Below are 18,840 nucleotides of genomic sequence, written 5' to 3' on the forward strand. Positions count from 1 at the left end.
AAATCAGTCCACCCTTTCCCACCAGGTGAAAAAGACATTTACTGTTGGAGTAAATAAAGACAAGCCTTTCTTGAATGCCATCAACTGAGAGAGTGCTCTTGCTGGCTTTTAGGTATATGCAGTACCCAAATTGCTGAAGCACACGTTTAAAACAAGGAAGGAAGGAAAGTTCCTGCCTTCACACCTTGTCTTTAACAGCATCTGCAGTATCTCTAGACACAGCTTAGTCATTTCTACAAAAGATCTATTTTAGATTTACTATCATAAGTTTTTCCACTTCTTTGGAGTGCATCAGCTGACACAATACAACAGGTTTGCAAGCAAAAAGTTTTCATGAGAAAATGCCACAGAACCATCAGAAGTCCCATTTAAAAATATTTTTAAAAACCATAGATGAAAGCTATTTGAAACATCCTTACAAAACTGAAAAAGAGTTTCAGCTCGCAGCATTTGTTCTATTGTTTTATGGATTGAAGGGGGTTCAGTAACAAAACTATGTAGAAATTTGCCAGTGGTTACCTGTGAAAGTCAGACTTCATGGAACAAGAGATTGTAATTCAATCAAAGCCAAGTCCAATGGAAGCTTTCTTTTGAAATGTTTACAATATATTCTTGTTTAAAAGTATGATATATGAGACTGGATGTGGCAGTTACTGCCATAGTCTAGTAACTACGGTGGTGGTGGATTAAGGGTTGGACTTGATGATCTCAGAGGTCTTTTCCAACCTGGCTGATTCTATGATTCTATGATATTATTTTTAACATTAATATGCACTTTTATCCTGAGGAAAGAGTGCTGATTTGAATCAAGAATCAAGACCAGTAATTAATAAACCAATCAGGACTAAACTGATGGATCTAACCTTTCATAATTGAGCTGCTCCAGACTGTACATGTGAACTGATGCTTTAATTAAGGACAGAACATAGCAAGTAGTAATGAGCTTTGTGTCATACAGGGGTGCAGTAAACCCATTGTAATTCTCTGACCTTTTAATTTTTTTGTATCTGAAATCCTGAAATCAGAGCATATGTTTGTGGAAGTAAATGGTTTATTCAAAACCACACATTTTGAAAAGAGTAGTAAATGAGGTACAGGAATCATGCTTGGAAGTATTTACTTATTTTGCCACAGTTACTGGATATATATTGCCTGTGTTAAGATTCAACACAGGAAAAACCGATGCTTCTAAGAAAATGAAAATAAAACATTTCTTTCTGGAGCACTTTTAAGTATACACCTGCACATATATGCACATGTATGAAAAATATAAATATACCTACCATAAAAGAAGTGGAAACAACCATTAAATCTCAGCACAACATTCCAAGGTAAATATTCTGCTGTTTTTCACTGTCTTCTCACCTTTATTTATATTCCAGCTATGTAGTTGGAGCTCTTCATCGAACACACAGGCAAAATATTTATTTTTCATTTTGCAAGACAGTTCCACAGCCAAAGACTTCCAGGATCACACAGTCTTTCCTGGTACTGATTTTGAAACACACATTGCCCCTGGCCATATTGCTAGCCATTAATCAATGTCAAATTCAGAAGTTTCTGAATGTCAAATTCTGTCAAATTACAGAAGTTTCTGACATACAGTGAAAGGAAAAAATCTATAAAGCTGCATTTAGACACTTTTGTCTTACTGAGTTCTTCTTACATAATACCGTGAGAATACCTTAAGTATCCTCAGATGTTTAAGTGATGGAGAGTGATGGAAAGATACACCCTTCCTTCAGTGCATCTCTGATTTGTACTCAGAGATTTATCTGAGTAATCACTAAAAAGTCTTCCTTATCTCCATCTCGTTCCAAACTCATTACAGCTCTCTGTGGTATGAGGACCTCACATCAGGGAGCTGTTCCTTTGTCATTTATGAGTGAGGCTACTGCAAATCACGAAGCAAAAGGCAAAAATAATATGGATGTGCCTGACTCTTTTCTCCCTGGTTTACACTCCTGTGAACACAGCAGGAACACCAGTCTATCTATTAGCTCCCCATCTACTTCCATGGTCTTGGTCCTAACCTCCACATAAACTAATGGATCTGACCCTGGCTGCATGAGAAATTACAGTCCAGCACCCAGCTATGCTCCTTTGAAATAATGTATATCACAGAGATCAGGGTGGAGGGTGTGGGAGCTGAGGATGCAGCATTATCCACTGAAGAGATCTGGAATAAGCAAACCAGACAAATACAGAGTATAGGATATAGATTTTATGCATAAAACCTATTTTTTTTTCCTTTAGGAAAAACTGTTGCTTTCAAAAATTGTTATTTTAACACTTCTTTTCCCCAAATAAACAAGATTACATCCACACGTTGAGACTCACATTGATTTCTTTCTTATTACTGGAAATAAAAGGCTCAGAGGATCTGCAGCAGTCTGTTAGGCAATGCAGTAATCTTTGCTCTCTGGTGTTCAGGTGCTCATTTTAACAGCCACAGTCTCAGATTTAGCACTTCATTTTTCACTCTTTTGTGTTCAAAATCTCACAAATGCTCTTGCTTCCTCCATACAAGGAGGTATTCCCAAGCCATTTCCAGAAGGGACTGCTGTTCTGACTCCATGGCACACACCTGCAACCTGGGAATGCAACAGCAAAAATTAGTCAGAAAGCTGGACCATGAGATAAATTGCAGACAAAGTAGAAAGTCAGTAAGAAATGAAAACTAAATTATGTACAGATTGATTAAAAAGTGGTTTGTAGCCTCTCCTTTCATCTTTAACCAGGGGCTATTCCTTTTAAATGTATTTGTTGATGAGTCACATAAGGTACTTCAAGTTTAATAACACTTCCTAGCACAAGTTTTTACATGAACTTGTTTTGTGGGCTGTATCCCACAGTACCTACAAGCAGATCATGACAGTGTGTAAAACCTGTGGAGAAAGGCGTTTTACAAAAAACTGTAAGGGGCCTCACTCTCCTTGCACAGATGAAGTTTTGTAATGCTACAGCTATCACTGTTTGGATTTGGTACTGGGGAACAGTAAAGAGTTTGTCTTTACCATGCATATTTATTGGAAAATATGACTGTAATGGTACAGTCTGCTCCCAATTTCACAGAGAGTCATCACAAGAGGATAGGTGGTGGTGCTGCTTTTGTACAAGCAGTACTGAGATGCTGATTTTCAAAGCTATCGTTATTCAACTATGATCATAGGGCAAAACACTAACATGATTTGGGATTTCTTCACTCAAGATGGCTTTTGGGGGGGGGACCAGAAAAATTCAGTCACTAGTAGTAACAACAGAGTTCATCTGGTGAGCAACAGACCACTCAAAACCAAACAACATCCGATCGTGAAAATAGATTGTGAAAACAGATTTAAAAGATTCACGAGTTCAGGATGTCTTTACATTAGCAGGTGTCGGAGCACTTGATTTTATGGGAAATGACCTTTTGTGCTAGATAATGAAAGAATTTGAAGGCACCGAAAGAAATTTCCAGTGGCTAATTTATAGAACAGCATCAGAGAGGAGAAGGGACTGCTAATGAGTCCTTTCAACTCCCAAATAATTACCTCAACTGTATAAACCTAAAGGACAAGTCTTTAAAAGGCCAGTAGTCCCTAAAGTGAGAGGCTAAAATCACCATAAATCCACCAACAAGGTGATGATACACCCTTAGCCAAGGTGGTTCATAGTTTTAGGATTCCTATATTATTGTTACAATATATAGTTTTAAGTGTAACACATTACTGAGTAAAAGCCTGCTAGACTAAAAGGCATTACATTAATTATAGGAGAGAACTGTCACTCATAGATTAAGTATTTTTAATAATACATCTGACTCCCTCTTTTGTGAACCTTAAGTAATAATGAATTATTAACAATGCTTATATACAAATTGCCATCATTGGGCTTTACTGCTAATATCCCACAGAGATTAATAGAAGCATTTCATAGTCTTATGCATTATTATTTCAGATTATCTGCAGATTCCAGATGAAATGATTCTATTACTGCGTGGTCAGTTCACTTTCAAAAGGTTACCTTTGCAATAATAAAGGCAAGGGACATTTTGTTAATGAAGCCTTGTTTTCAGATACCAGGAATGTGATAGTTCACAAACCCACTGACAATAATCTCATTTTACTGCCAGCTGTTCCCACCTTCTTTTGTAGGATCTGGATGAATAAATTTTAACTACATTATCACAGGATCATAGGAAAGTTTATGTCGAAAGGGACCTCAGGAGTCTCTAGTGTGACCTCCTGCTCAAATCAGTGCCAAGGCAAGGTCAGACTTGTTGCCCAGGGCTTCATCTGGTCAAGTCTTGAAAACCTCCAAGGAAGAGGGATGGCCCAGCCTCTCTGGGCAGCCTATTCCCACTGCTTGTCTCAGGTCATCTTCAGCTGGATAGGTTCCAGCCTATATAATTTCCAGGGCTTATTCCTTCCTTAGTACACATTCACCCCTGTTCTAGTTTTTAAGGTTCCTGTCAGTCTATAATCTCCATATTTAAATATTGAAATCCACTTGCAAAAGCATAGATTAATATGTAATGTAGAAATGTTCCTAAATAGCAAAATAAGACTCTTCGGAGCATGACACTTTGTAGTGCTTTGCTTCTACTATTCACTTGCCAACCAATATCAGAATTACACACTGTCACACTCATGTCCATCATGGCCACTGGCAAAACTGGACCTTGAGACTTGCAGCTCAGATCACTCACCTGAACTGAGCTATCTCAGTAACTGTTCTGTCCCATGCTTTGATTACCACGGAGGCACAACACACATTTTGACCCTGCACGTTACTGATAACTTGCTAGCAAACAGAACAGTGTTTGTCATCAGGTTATCTGTGACTTTTTGCATTACCTGCAGCGTTAGTGGACCAATTTTGTGAGCACAGATACCACTGCACCTCTTAATTCCTAAGCTGTGGTTCTCTGCTCTATTGCTCCAGCTTCCTCTGCCCCTCTACCAAACAGTTCTTTCCCATTAGCCTGTCCTTCCCTTATCTTCTTGCTAGTTTACACTCTCAGCACGGTCCATCTACTGCCTCCCACTTCCTTAACTCCTCCAAATTCAACTTGTATCTTCTAGGAGTTCATCAAGACTGCTTCCTCACCAGTGCTGAAATGTCTGACAGGATCCTAAGCACTCCAGAAAGACAGGATCTCTGCTCTTAGTTCCAGGACAGAGTAGCAAAAAGCAGTTGAAAAAGCAATTGCAGGGGAGGTCCTGCTTTAAAGTGAAATGGAATGGGGAAAGGATTTGCTTGATTCCAATAGTTCTCTAATAATTTTCGGAAGGATTAGAATTAGCCAAAGACCCTAATTATTTATGGCAGCAGCAGAATTCATGTTCATCTTTCAGAGGTTATGTCCTTCCAGATGTGAAGTCCTTCCAATAAATGCATGAAAGGCAGGAGTCTTCCATAAACTAGTAATAAGATTTTTGGCACTGGTGAAATAACACATCTACTTTTTTTTTTTTTTTCCAAAAAATATTTTTTTGAACTGTTCATGATCCTTAGTCTGGAGAGAAAGCACAAAATAAAAATGAGAGCCAGTGTAGGGAATAGAAAGTAAGGCCTTAACATATATCTGAACCACTCTTAATTGCCTCTGACATTACCTAATATCCTTCAAATCAATACATGGAAACTATACACAAGGAATGCTTGCTAACATTACTTAATCCTGCCAAGAAGGAATTTAATTTGTGTCTGTGCTGGGGAGAGAGTGGGTTACAACTTTATCAATTCTGAATAACTGAATTCCATCAAAGGAATGAAAGAGGAATATCAAATTTTTGGAATAAGTAACCTATGAAAAATCCTTCATCAGCCACTGAAGGTCCTGCAGAGCTAGTTATGCTAATAAGAAAAATTTCATAAAATATGCATTTGTCCAAACACTGAAATAACATTCTGAGCCAAATTCCTCAGATTTTAAAGATGTTTCATTTTTTCCTACCCCAGAGCCTGTAATATTCTGCTAATCTACAAGCCCTGCTGGTTCTCCCCACACCTTATGGCTCCATCATTCTGAACAGAGATGCCAGAACAAAGACAAATATGTAATGCCCTTCAACAGTTCTCCTTCTCAGGGGATGATTAAATTCTCTCATATGAAACTAAATGCTCCTCCTCTTTGTCTCTTTGTACTGAGACTGATACTGAATGCTCATCCCTGCTGTCCCAAAAAAAACAATTTGGTGCAGTAAATCTAGACCTGGTGTCTTTGCTATGGTTTAGGAAAAAATCAGTATTTCACCAAACTGACATACGTGTTCTAACTGAATTAATGGTCTTAGTCATTTTTAACTTGCACACACAAATGAATAGTTTCAATATGGTCTGCATAAATAACAGTGTTGACTAATACATACATAAACATACTTTTATGGTTGTATTTATTCAATAAAGTTGGTTTTGAGGCAGTTTCATGAGAGGTGGGCACACCTGTGATGTGAAAGGAAGGAGAGGCCACGCAGACATATAGCAGCATGTTCTGCAGCAACAGTAGCAATGGATTGGTTCCTGTCAGCTCAGGACCCTTATTACACTGCCTCCTTGTCCTCAAACTTGATAAATTAGTATCAGGTTTGATTTACCTCTGTTTAAAGGGAAAAAATCACTTGCTGCAAAAAATTACTTGTATTATTAGCACATCAATAACAGAACTCTATCAAACACTGAATTTAGGTAAAGACTGTCCAAACTGATCCCCTGAGCTTTTGTAACTTCGAAACATATTTCTCATATTAAAGCGGAGAAAATAAAAACTCTATAAATAGGGGTATTTTTAACTGTAGGAGTAAAACTAATGATTATAGCACTCTGTATCACTTAGAATTTCTAGTCACTTCAGTTAAAGTCTCTTATAAAAACTATTTTAGCATCTGACAACAATACTGAAGAATTCATATTGTAAATTGGAAAAATACCAGAAGAAAAGGTTGGAGGTGGTAATGGAGGAGTAGGAACATGTTTAGCAAGAAATCTCATGAGAACGCTGTTCTGGAAGATCATTCCTATTCTAAATATAAATCTTTAATACATTACCCATCCTGGCTTTAACATCATATAAAATATTTCCAGTTTGAAGCAGAACCAGCAAGACAAGGTCATTCTCTGCAATTTCCCCATCTCTTACAAAGAGCAGAAGGTTTGCAATTCTGGTTGGAGGTTCTAGTGCATTTTGTACCACAAGTATCTTAATTTGTGTTCTGCATGTGAGGAAGAACATCTTTATTGTGTGAGTTACCACGCACCTGGCCTATTCTGTGATTCTCTGATCCTTTTTCTTCTTTGTTATCTTGAAATGTGTAACTAAACTTGCCTAAACCATAAGGGTCAGATGAGTTTCAGTCTAGATCTTTAGTTTACTCAGGATGCCACTTGAAATACTCAGTGTAACTCTAGGAGAAATGGTGTTTGTGATGTCGTAAGTAAAAAGTCTGCCTTTGTTGCACTTATTTTTATTCTATATCGTTCTGAGTTGCCTTTTTCCAAGTCCTGAACGGTTTGTACCTACATTAAACACTTAGTACAAGGAATGTTTTCTTTTGTTAAACCAGTTGTCACTTTTACGTGACAGAAGTGGCTGAGCAGTAACAGGTGACAGCTCCAGTCATCTATGCTCTCCAAATGGAGCTATCTTATGTTCTTTCATAAAGCCTTTACTTGTCACTGAGCACTCTGCTCACTGGAAGATCAATGAAATACTAGTCTCAGAGATTACTAGAGAGATGGAAGGGCTAAATGTGATCTTAACTAGTCATTACCTGGGAAGAGAACAATGACTCACATCAACTTCAGAAAGTTAAGAAGCCTTTTAGAAACTCTTATGACTCACAAGTACTGCACATACACACAGAGACAAAATCTTCTTCTCTGTTCAAGGCATTTAGTTCTTCCATAGAGAAACTAAGCTCTCTCCTCCCTGAACCTGCAACAGCTTTATATTAATGTAATTACCTTGACATCAGCCAGCTAATTGATTCAAAGGCGTAGATGCTACACATGCATTCCTTGCTGACTGGGTCACATAAATTGTTGACCTATAAACTGCTGTGAAAAAACACATAATAGAAATGAAGTCTTTTTCTTTTTTTTTTGTTTGCTTTGGATTGCAAGTATAGCAACTCTCAAAATCAAACTAACTCCAGGCAGGTTTTCTTTGTAGACACAATTTTCTAAATTAAAAATTTTTTTTCAGCAAGTATTCAGGTGAGGGGTTATTTTGGCTTTTGAAGCATCCATTGGAGTGATAATAATTCAGTATCCATTGAAAGAATTAACACAAGCAAAGCTGAAGGTAGCCAAGCTAGGGGCTTGTATGCTACCTTTTGAGGGATACTTTGAACATTAAAATAACGGAAAATCAGAAAGCACTTTTGCTAATTTAAACTGCAAAAGCATTTTCCACTGCAACGACTGCAGTATGACCAGATAACACACATGCATTCAATGGAGATCATACTGCAGGAAAAGGTAATGCACTGTACAACCTTCTGAGTATTCTTTACATATTTGTTGTGGCCCGGATGGAAAAGCTAATTCATGATAATTAGGGTGTAAATTTCCAAGCACTGCAGCTTAGCTGCCCTAGTTCCCACTAAGGCCACTTTGCCTTGCTAGGAGAAAGTAATCTTGCTTTGAAAGTATATTAAGCTGGTTTTCCTTTAAACTGAAGTGTCTCCAGCAAGGATAGTGTGAATTAGTGACATGTAAATTCTCACACAAATTATATCCCAAATGTAAAAAAAGTCACTAGGAAAATAAATTAAGATGACCTATATCCAAAAACAGTGTTACTGAGCTCATTTCCACCTTGAAGAGGAGGGACTAGTGTATCCCAAGGAAGGAGGTAGAATTACTCCAAATGAGCTTAAGTAGCTGAGTAAGCAGTTTGATCTCCCTACCAACTAACTACTCACCTGAGCAACCAAGATAGCTGAATGTAGCAAGGTGTGCCCAGACTGCAGTGAGACTGACACAGCAGCTGAGAGAAGTTGTCCTCTGATGGTTGTTTACCAGACTGTCTGAAATGAGCAAATTCAATTCTTATCAGAAAAGTGTCTGCCTTGCAAAACTGAGAAGAATGAGATTCCCCTGCTAATCATCTTGGTGCAAGCGAAGAGGAACAAAAACTTAATTACCCTTCTGCTCCAACAAATGGTACCTCCACACTAAAATCTAGAAACTGCACTGGGGAGTGTCTATGCCTTTACCCATTCCAAAATTATCCTACGTGGATTATTTCATCCTGCAGGGCTGCCAGGCCTGAATTTAACCCAAACACATTACGCTGTTTGCAATTCTTTGATTGTATTTATCAGCATCCTTTGTTATCGGTTCTAGGGCTTCGGTTAAGTAAATAAAAACATGCTTTTAACTACAAAACTGCATGAAATCTTCCATTTTCCCCTACTATGCAGCCAGGGTCTTCTTTAAAAAGATAACTTTGAGTTTAGAAACTCCAGACGTAGGAACATTGATTTAACGGTGCTGCAAGGCAAAGATATATGCAGCCTGGTTGAATTCCTAGGTGAGGCGTGAAACCAATATATTCATATTTTAAAAGTGGGGGGAGTCTCCAGATAAACCAATTGCCTGACAGCATTCTGGTCCAAGGCTTCACAGCCCATAGTCGTATAAACTCATTTTATATAGTCTCTTTTATTAACTTAATTAGTGTCTTCTGTCTCTGAACATCCCATGTGAATTCCAAACCCTGCAATTTTGGGCCTCAAATCTGAGGCATCTGAATGTACTGTCATGTTATATTGTGAAAGTAGATCACCACTGTCTCAGTTTAATTGAGACAAGGGTCTTTTGCTGAGGATGGATTAGGAGAAAAAGACCCAAACCTTCTTCTCTAGCAATTATAGATTCGAAATTAAGAGGCTCCGATTGAAGGAAAGCAAATTATGGAAAAGGGAAAAAGGAAAAGATAACAGCCCTTTATTAAGTATGTGTGTATTAACGTAACACGAGGGAAAAAAAGAAGGGAAAAAAAAAAAACCAAGTAAAACAACTAAACAATACCCCTATACCCACCAATAATCCCCTTTAAGAACAAAACCGATAAAACTGGCAAAAAAGAAAATCAAATAGTTCAATTTTTAGCACTCTTTGGTGCAGTTCCAGCCACAGTCAGCAGGGGGCGCCGTCGCGTCACTGGAGATGTAAAAACTTGCAATGTCTTATACCGTTCACCAGGTGGCGCTGTTGAGTTATCAAAAGTGCAGAACTTGTAATGTTCTATAGTAGTCACCAGGTGGCGCTGTTGGATCACTAGAGGAGTGGAACTTGCAATGTCCAGCGCTCGTCACCGGGCGGCGCTGTGGGATCCCTGGTCTCCGCCGGGTGGCAAGGGAGGAGGGGGGAGGGGGAAGGGAAACAGAAAGTTCTCCCAATGGAAGAAAAAAAAAACTCACGACTCGGTGGAGGTCCCGCGGTGGAAAAGAACCAAGACTGCAACCAGCCCGTAACTCTGCAGAGAGCTCCCACAGGGAAAAAAAGAAACAAAGGAGAAACCAGGCAGTCTCTCCTCCCGGCTGCAGCCTCCCCTCCTGCTCCCGAGCTGAGCTCCCAACAACTCGCCTTCTTCCCAACTCCTCCCCCGTCGTTCCAGGAGACTAATTCTCGGTCGTTAGGAGCCAGGCCGACTCTTTTGTTCACTTGATGGTTCTTGAATAGCATTCATGCAGGGGGGAGGGGGAAGAAGGGGAAAGGAAAGGCAAAATTCCTTTCTAAAATCAGAACTATGACAACCACACAACTTCATATCCGAATATCTGTCAAATTCACAGGTGCTAACAGCAGACATTCATCCTTCTGTCTGCACAACTTCTTAAATGAGATTCTGCTTCAATACACAAGTTTTATGGTGTTGATAGGTATCGTGAAAATGTGCTTTTTCACAATAATAACTAATATTTTACTATCTTTGACACCAAGAAAAATGTTTATTAAATGCTATGGAACACTGAGAGACAGTCTGAGATATGCATGAAATGTCCCTGCAGGAAAGCCAGTTTATTTAAGGAGACTGGCACGTATTTCCATTCTGCTATATATTTTAAAAGTTGCTGTTAATCTCAGACTGACTAGATATTTGAGAAATCCTGAAAGACAGAAGACAGGCAAAGATAAAAGCCATCTTAAGAAAAGGGAATAGCTCTGGAAAGATCAACATTTTTTTTTCATGTTTAATTATTTATTCCATTATTTTTCTGTTGATTTAAAATAAATAACAAGAAGAGAGCAAGAAAGAAATACCAAGGACCAATGATTAATCTAGGTAAAACTGTATGAAATGAAACAAAATTCTTTCCATAACAAAGTAACAGGTTTTGGGAAAAGGAATGAGCAATAAAGTCGTATATCCTAACTCTGTGATCTGTTTCACAGTGCTGTCTGATTTCTCCACTCTTAATATTTTGTATTTAATTATTTCTACCTAAATGAAGTAGCTCTTACTTTTCTTTTTTGAGTAGCACATACTTTTCTTACTGATTTCTTAACTTGACATGATGATTCTCAGTTTACATCCTACCCTTTCACAGGCAGTGAAGAGACCCTCTGCAGCTGATGGCTGAATGCTATTTAATAATCCTCTCTGCTGTTACTGAAAATATTAATGGGAGTTTTGACTAGTGCTAGACCTAAGGTAGAATCCTATGTGCAAAATCCTTTCATTTTGACAGTGAATCATGAATAGCAAAAAATAATACCAAAACCAGATGCATTTTTCCAGCATGATGCAGCAGTACTCAGAAAAACAGTTGCATGTTTTATCACAAATGGAACAAATGGAATAGTATCAATCTGGAATGAAAGCAGAAAATATTGTACTGGGATATATAAGACAGAAGGCAGCACTGAAGATGTGAAATAGTGACATTTTGGAACGTTACACTTGTGAAAACTGCGTTCACATGTTTGAGATAATTCAGGAGATATTAGAGATATCAGCCTAGGAGATAAGGCAGAAAGAATTGAGCTCATTCCACCTAAAGAAAACTCTGAAGACACACTGAAAACAGTCTATGTTTTACAGATATGTAAAGTGATAGTGAGTGTAGAAATATATACTATAATATTCTTTGCCCACTACAGATAGGGTAAAATGCAATGGCCTTTAAATATAAGAAGTGATTTAAAATAGGAATTAGAAAGATTTTTCAGTTGATAAAGCCATGAAATTGAGATTATGCTGCTAAACTTGCATGTTCCCAATGTGACATTAATAGTCATGTAGGAATGCTTCCATAACCTCCCTTTGAAAATGTCATGCACCCTGCATCCGAGGTCTAAGACTGGATGTTAAGGTAGATTTTGGTTACAAATTACAAACCAGAGACTCATTACCTTACCTAACACATTCTAAGTCACAGCACAAATAGAAAGGTTTAGGTTGGAAGAGTCTTTTAAAGATCACCTGCTCCAACCCCCTTGACATGGGCAGGGACATCTTCCAATCCATCAGGTTGCTCAAAGTCCCATTCAACCTGACCCTGAACACTTCCAGGGATGTCCAAGGTGACAAGGTCTAAGAGCTATGGAGACAGAAGAAACGCAGATGATTACCTGCAGATGATTAAGGAACAATCCAGATCTGTTATTTAGTGTCCTACAGAATTTTTGACTGGTGACTGTAAAATATGGTTTTGAAATCATTATTTTAACCTGCTATTGTGAGTAGGACAAATGAAGCCAAAAGTTCAAGGTTGTAAACTTTCTATGAAGAAATCAATGGTAATGTAGAGTCTATTTACACTAGATATTTACGCAATCCCCATTATGGTGGTATCAGGACTCTTTCCAATATTTAATGTACTTCTCTTCACAATAAGGCTGTAAGGTCAGTGAATCTGTGAAACTGCACAAAAATACAAGATCTGTGAACCCCCAGAAAAAATGCTCAATAAACTAATCATGAAGAGTAATCCCATAATGAGATATCTCCTTGGGGGAAACCACACTTGATTTCTCCTCCCGCTTTTAACATTTCAAATCTGACAATGTCACTAAATCCAGATATACTGGACAGACTCTACATGCACAGGTCAGCTGGGCATGTGCCACCAGTTCGGCACAGACCAAGGCAGGTGCTGTTAGACACTTGCCAAGCTGTTATCATGCACATTAATGTGCAGCTACTCTCATCAAGTATTGGTCACCCAACAAAAGATGTTCTTTTCCCGCTGTCTGAAACAATGGCAATTGCCTGTAAGAACATGCTGTTCTGGCAGGCTTAGCAGGTATGTTGTATATTTATTTTATCCAATGAGTAATTGCATTTAAAATACATAAAGAAGCCTAGAAGCACTACTTACTTAGATGTGCAACTAACAAGCTGAACTTAAAATTCAAATAACTAAATTACTTTGTGAATCTGACACTAAAATGACTTACCAAAAGCCACAGAATGAGCAGTCGTGTCTCAGACCCAGGTTCTCTTCTTAATTGCATGACTATCTATTCTGCTTCGTTCTCTCTCTCTGTGGTCTGATTTTTCAAAGAAGGATTTTAAGTCTGGAAGAATAGAAATCCAAGATCAGGCATGCAGAGCAGGAAAAAAACCTATGTGATGACCATGTCAGCAAGGTTTGAACACATTTTTTCATCTTCCTGGTTCTTGGCTGTAACAGAAATACACTACAAGTAGCTCCTAATTAATAGATTTCTTAAAGTGTCTATCAAACTGCAATGTTACTTTTCTTTGTATGTTATCAAATGGGGATCCAATCCTGAAGCCCTTCTAAAATACAAATAATGCATACGTATTATATATACAAATAATAGGTTTTACTTTTCTGAGTGTACTCACAGATGTTTCATGACTGTGAACCACTGACATTAAGAAGGCTTTTGAATCAGATCCATCCTCACAGATTACATTTAAACCAATGTTCAAAGAGCCATGAGATAATATATTTTGTGTTTGCTTCATTTTTATTTTGCAGAGGATTTTTTCTTAACAATTTGAAAGGAATGAGTTCCAGCTTCTTTGAAAGAACAGAGGCAGACTTAAGCTACATCACTTATTCTAGATTTGAAAACATTTTGCATGGCCATTGGGAAGTTGAGTTCATTAGAAAGTCCAACACTTGTGATTTCAACACCAATATTAGGATACTTTGGAACTGAAAAGCAAAGCTTTCAGTTCTGTAAATACAAATGGCTTCCTGATTTAAGTATTAGAGAGAGCATCTTCCTGGGCTTGAGCTCTAGAGCCCGTAACACTAAGTAGGGAAGGGAGTGGGATGACAACTGGCAGGAGAAAGGTCTGCTACTGGTCCAGTTGTGTACATTTGTGGAAATTCAATCTCCATTTTCACCACTGTAGCTCCTGAGCATCAAGCAGGTATCTTAGAAAACATCAGTGCCGGAACAAAATTCTGGATGTTAAAATGAGAGTATGCATAATAACTTCAGTTTTATGAGCATGGACCTGGATGCTGTAATTTTAACAGAATTATGCAGATTTGGTGCCCCCTGCTGTCTTTTACTACCAGAGTGACCCATGAAAAATATGATTAGGTGCTTAAATACACTAACAGCACAAAACACCCCCAAGGGGCAAATTAAGGATGCAGCTCAAAAAGGCACATTTAAACTAGAATGTGAGTCCACAGACTACCTCGGTGAAGCATCCAGGAGCTAAGAAAAGCAGAGCTTTATGTTGGCAATAATCACAAGTGGGAAAAGCATTGAGTGCACCATCACCAATGGGAACCACAGAGACCTTGGCACTCCTCCATTGCTTGAAAGTAGCACCACAGAAAAGACTCAGCCTCTTGTGGGGATAAAACCACATGAAATCTTTGTGGTCTCTTTTTCCTTGCTCAGCACTGGGTCTGCTACATTCCTGCCTCTCTACCCCATGAAGAGAGTTTAAACAGACTCTCATATGATGATAGCATCCAGAGGTCTCAACAAATATTAGTCCCATTGGTACCCCCAGGTACACACTGTGTGCATCTACATAAGATTTTGTTATCGCCTAAATTGGAAGACACGCTCCAGGAGCATACCCAATACAGCAGGCTCCTGCAGGGGACAAACCCAGAGCTAACCCAAAGCACAACCCCTCCAGTGCACACAGCACAGCTCTTGGGGTGGCAGCACAACCTGCTTCTCTCTAGGGAGCAAACCTTCCTGAGCACACACTGCGTGCTAAAGGAAAGGTACCCACTTAAAATAAGACTCATCTGCTGAATCTCACTGCCACTGAGGGCGGTTCTCTAACCTCTCCATCCCTCTAGCTGCGTGTTCCCAGTCCATCCACTTTGTTAACCCCAACAACCTTCAGGCAGAACAGCGAGCTTGCTTAACTTTCAGACTCAATTCAAAACTAATATCTGCTTCTTTTTTTTTCTTTTTCCCAGGGCTGGTTTTCAGTTGGATCAGTTTATTGTATGGTCATGTGGGTGCCTGGTCTGATGTAAGAAGGGGGAGGAATGTCCCTTTGGCAGCAGTACAGTCTCAGATTGGCTTAAGATAATCATGAAACTTCTATCCTAAATCAAATAAGGGTGTGAGGTGTCAACTGTTGCAATGGCTTGTCCAAACTAACAGAGCACATTTCTAGCACAGCTGGGTTGGAATTCTGCTATAATCAATGGCATCCCTAATTTATTTTAATTTCTCTGTTTGTCTCTCATCCCTTCCTTGTACTCTTCCTGGAATACAGTAAGTGATGATGAAGCAAAGTTACAGTGCCCCATATGAGCCTCTGGGAAGCAACAGACAGAACTTTTCGAGAAAGAATGTCTGTTTAAGTGATTTTCTAATGCAAATCAACAGTAGGTTAACAACTGATAACTTTGCTTACACTCAAAGACATTTCTTTAAAGGGGCCTTTGTTCGGTAGTCACAAGTAACCAATCAGTTAGTTACTTCCTCCCTCCGCTATCTGTGCTTGAAGATGGAAAAAAAACAACCAACCAAACAAAAAATTCCACAGAGAAGAGACAATCCTGTCTTGCTGCGAAAAGGGGCGTTCAGTGCCTATATTCCTAAAAACATGGGTGCTAAAACAGCGCTGTGCTGTACTTCAAGCAGATGTGCAGCAGAGGATGCTTCATCATTTCATATTCTCCTCGTGTTGGAAGGCTTTTAGGACTGACATTGAACCTATGAGTCACTGACACTTCTGGAAAGACTTTCTGGTGAACAAGATGAAATTTCTGTCATTTGTAGTGTTTGAGAAGGTTTTCCAACTTCAAGAGAAAAGAATTTATTCAGTTTCTCTGACACTTGTTTATACATCCAAGTTCTAAATGGCCATTTTCAACTCTTCAACTCCTCTGACTTAGTGAGATGGTATGATCTGTATTACATCTTCTGTAGCGGTATTTAAACAAATATGCTTAATAAAATCTTGCTCACTCCCACCATCCAGAAATCCTATTTTGTATTTCACACATTTTATTTTTATACCTCAGCATTCAAAACACCAGAAGGCAGGAGTCTGGCCTGGTGATTATTAAATTAGTTGCACCCTGATGCAAAATCAACTTGCTTACTTGTTATTTTATACTTGTTATTTTACTCATTGAACTGGCTGCAGGGGCTGTCTAAAAATTCACTTCTATCTCCTCTAAACGTTGTGTAAGTCAGCAGTCTGTCCTCTATTCACCTCTTTTCAGGGTGAAACACACCACACACAGCCATGTCAGGGGTTGTGCAAGAAGAAGATTATGAGGGTGGATCCACTTGTTTTGATCTCCCGACAGAGCACTGTGGCTCACTCTGCTGCCAGGCTCCTGAAGGCACTTTCTTGCTCTTTTCCCACCCCTAAGCTCTCTTCTTGCCCCTTTTCTTGTTTTTCTCCCTGAAATCAATAAATTAATGGTATGCATATCTAGCAGCCACCACTTGCAGACAGCCAGACTTTGATGCTCTTGAGAACAAGGAGCTAATTTTTAACTATTGAAATAAACTTGAGTGCCGGAAGAGCTGGTTTGTCACAGAAGGGAGTGTGCAGAATGATGAGCACGGAGGTTTAAGTCAGACTTATTATCACTAGACTTCAGGGCACTGACTAATCAGTAGGGGTGTAGCTTTATTAAGAAAACTGTATTTTATGATATTTATGTCTGTATCTGAAACATTTGGTTTCCGTGAGACACCAGAGACACTTCATGAGCCACTGGAGTGCTACATCATAGCAATTAATACTAATTACTAGGAGATTCTCTTCCAGGGCATGCCAGGCCCCATGTGTGTGGGAAGGGATAAAATATATCACTACTCATGTCTTTCAAGTATGCTCTTCCCAACACATAAACTAAGGTAAATATCAACATACATGTCAGACTTCTTTCTTCTCTCAGCATACTCTTTTTCCTCTGATTCAAGTCTTGGAACACATTTAATCTAGTACATATCTGGATGTTCTCCTACCTAAAAACATAGATTTGCACATGGTGAATTGTAACTTTCTCCTCAGAGGATAAGCAAACACTCTTAGAATAAAGAATACTAACAGGGAAGCAAAAAACTCCAAACTCAGTTCACAATGTAAACAACAGACCTTGCACTTACTCCACTTGTTAGACATCCTGTCTAGAATAGGATGGCAAATTGCCCAAGGCTTTGTTTATTCTGGCTAGCAAAATATGCTGTAGACAAAGTAGGAGACAAAGTGGTTTCTAACATGATTTGTCCAGTCTTTGAGGAATAAAATCCAACTTTTTAAGGCTAAAAACCAAACCAAACAAACAAGCTAGTGGAATGATTGAAATGAGCTACATGCAATATAAAAAACAAAAAAAAACCAGAGCAGGCATCAGTGATGTAGAGCCAGAATCCAAGTCATTCAAACACAGAATAAACATGGAGAGACACTAAACAAACCCAAATTTCTGTAGCAAATACAGTCTCCTCCTGGAGACTAGACTAGAATTGTGCCAAGTGTATACACGTTAGTATATCAGTAAGCACCACTACATATTCTTAAGTTAGAACAACATTGTATCACATATTCTTGTTCTTATCAGAAGCTGGAAAACAAAAACACTCTTCAGCCTGCAGTTAACAACACCAGGTGACAATCTGTCAGCAACACAATAAACAGTGCGCTTTATCAAGCATTATTTAATTTTCTTTGGGCAGACTTTCCTATCTGTTTCTATCTTTTTGTGTCCTTGCAAAGATCATGGCAGCAGGGTGTGAAATCAGGACTTGTAAATGTTGCAGAATTGTAAATAATGGAATATAAAAACACTGTATTTTTCACGATAAACAAATTTAGCTCCAACGTGGGCAGTTTTGTAAGGTATTTTTATCTTGAATTCAGCATTTAAGGATACTCTTACATGTGAAATGATTTTTTAAAAGTGTGAAAAATTTAATATTGATGTTCTTACAAAGTGATGATGTAACACAGCCTTTCAGCTTGTGTGTGTGTGTGTCAGTCTGTCTGTCTTGGTTCTCTCCTCACCCTGACTTGCCAGCATGTTTCATTGCTCCCTTTCTGGCCACAGTTTCTCTGCATGAAAACTGGATGGGGTAGAGATGAATCAATGGTGGGAATACAGATGTCATCCCAGTCCTGGATGTAGACAGGCTGCATGCATTCAGGGAGCTGAAAAGCACTCCTGAAGCACACAGTACAGGTGCAGCAAGTGCAGCCAAAGATGGGGCTTTAGGCAGTTACTGACTTTGCAGCTCTGTTTAATCTTCAGGTTTATAAGTGGATACCTTCTGACATCGCTTCTTCTGCTGTGTAAGTCTCCCTAGGTGCGTAGTTCCCTGAGACATTCCCAAACAATAAATTAATATATAAAAAATGGGCACACGCTGCTTGGTCCACTGCAATTGGATATTCTGAATGTTGATGGTATTCCTTTA

The 18,840-nt window shown here is 38.8% G+C and overlaps 1 long non-coding RNA gene across 2 annotated transcripts in view; it reads right to left on the bottom strand.

Moving 5' to 3' along the window:
* Positions 1-2,328: 2,328 nt before the first annotated feature.
* Positions 2,329-18,840, bottom strand: part of LOC114073705 — a 32,014-nt gene continuing 15,502 nt past the window's right edge. The window contains exons 3-4 of one of the 2 annotated variants that reach the window (XR_003574371.1): positions 13,396-13,622; positions 2,329-2,594 (exon numbers count right to left, since the gene is read on the bottom strand). This is a non-coding gene — a long non-coding RNA (uncharacterized LOC114073705). The remainder of the gene's footprint in view (positions 2,595-13,395; positions 13,623-18,840) is intronic. The other variant, XR_003574370.1, reaches the window with a different exon arrangement.

Source organism: Empidonax traillii, unplaced genomic scaffold (assembly GCF_003031625.1).
Source record: "Empidonax traillii isolate 1590-97213 ecotype Southwest subspecies unplaced genomic scaffold, ASM303162v1 scaffold31:size1920502, whole genome shotgun sequence".
Lineage (NCBI taxonomy): Eukaryota > Metazoa > Chordata > Aves > Passeriformes > Tyrannidae > Empidonax > Empidonax traillii.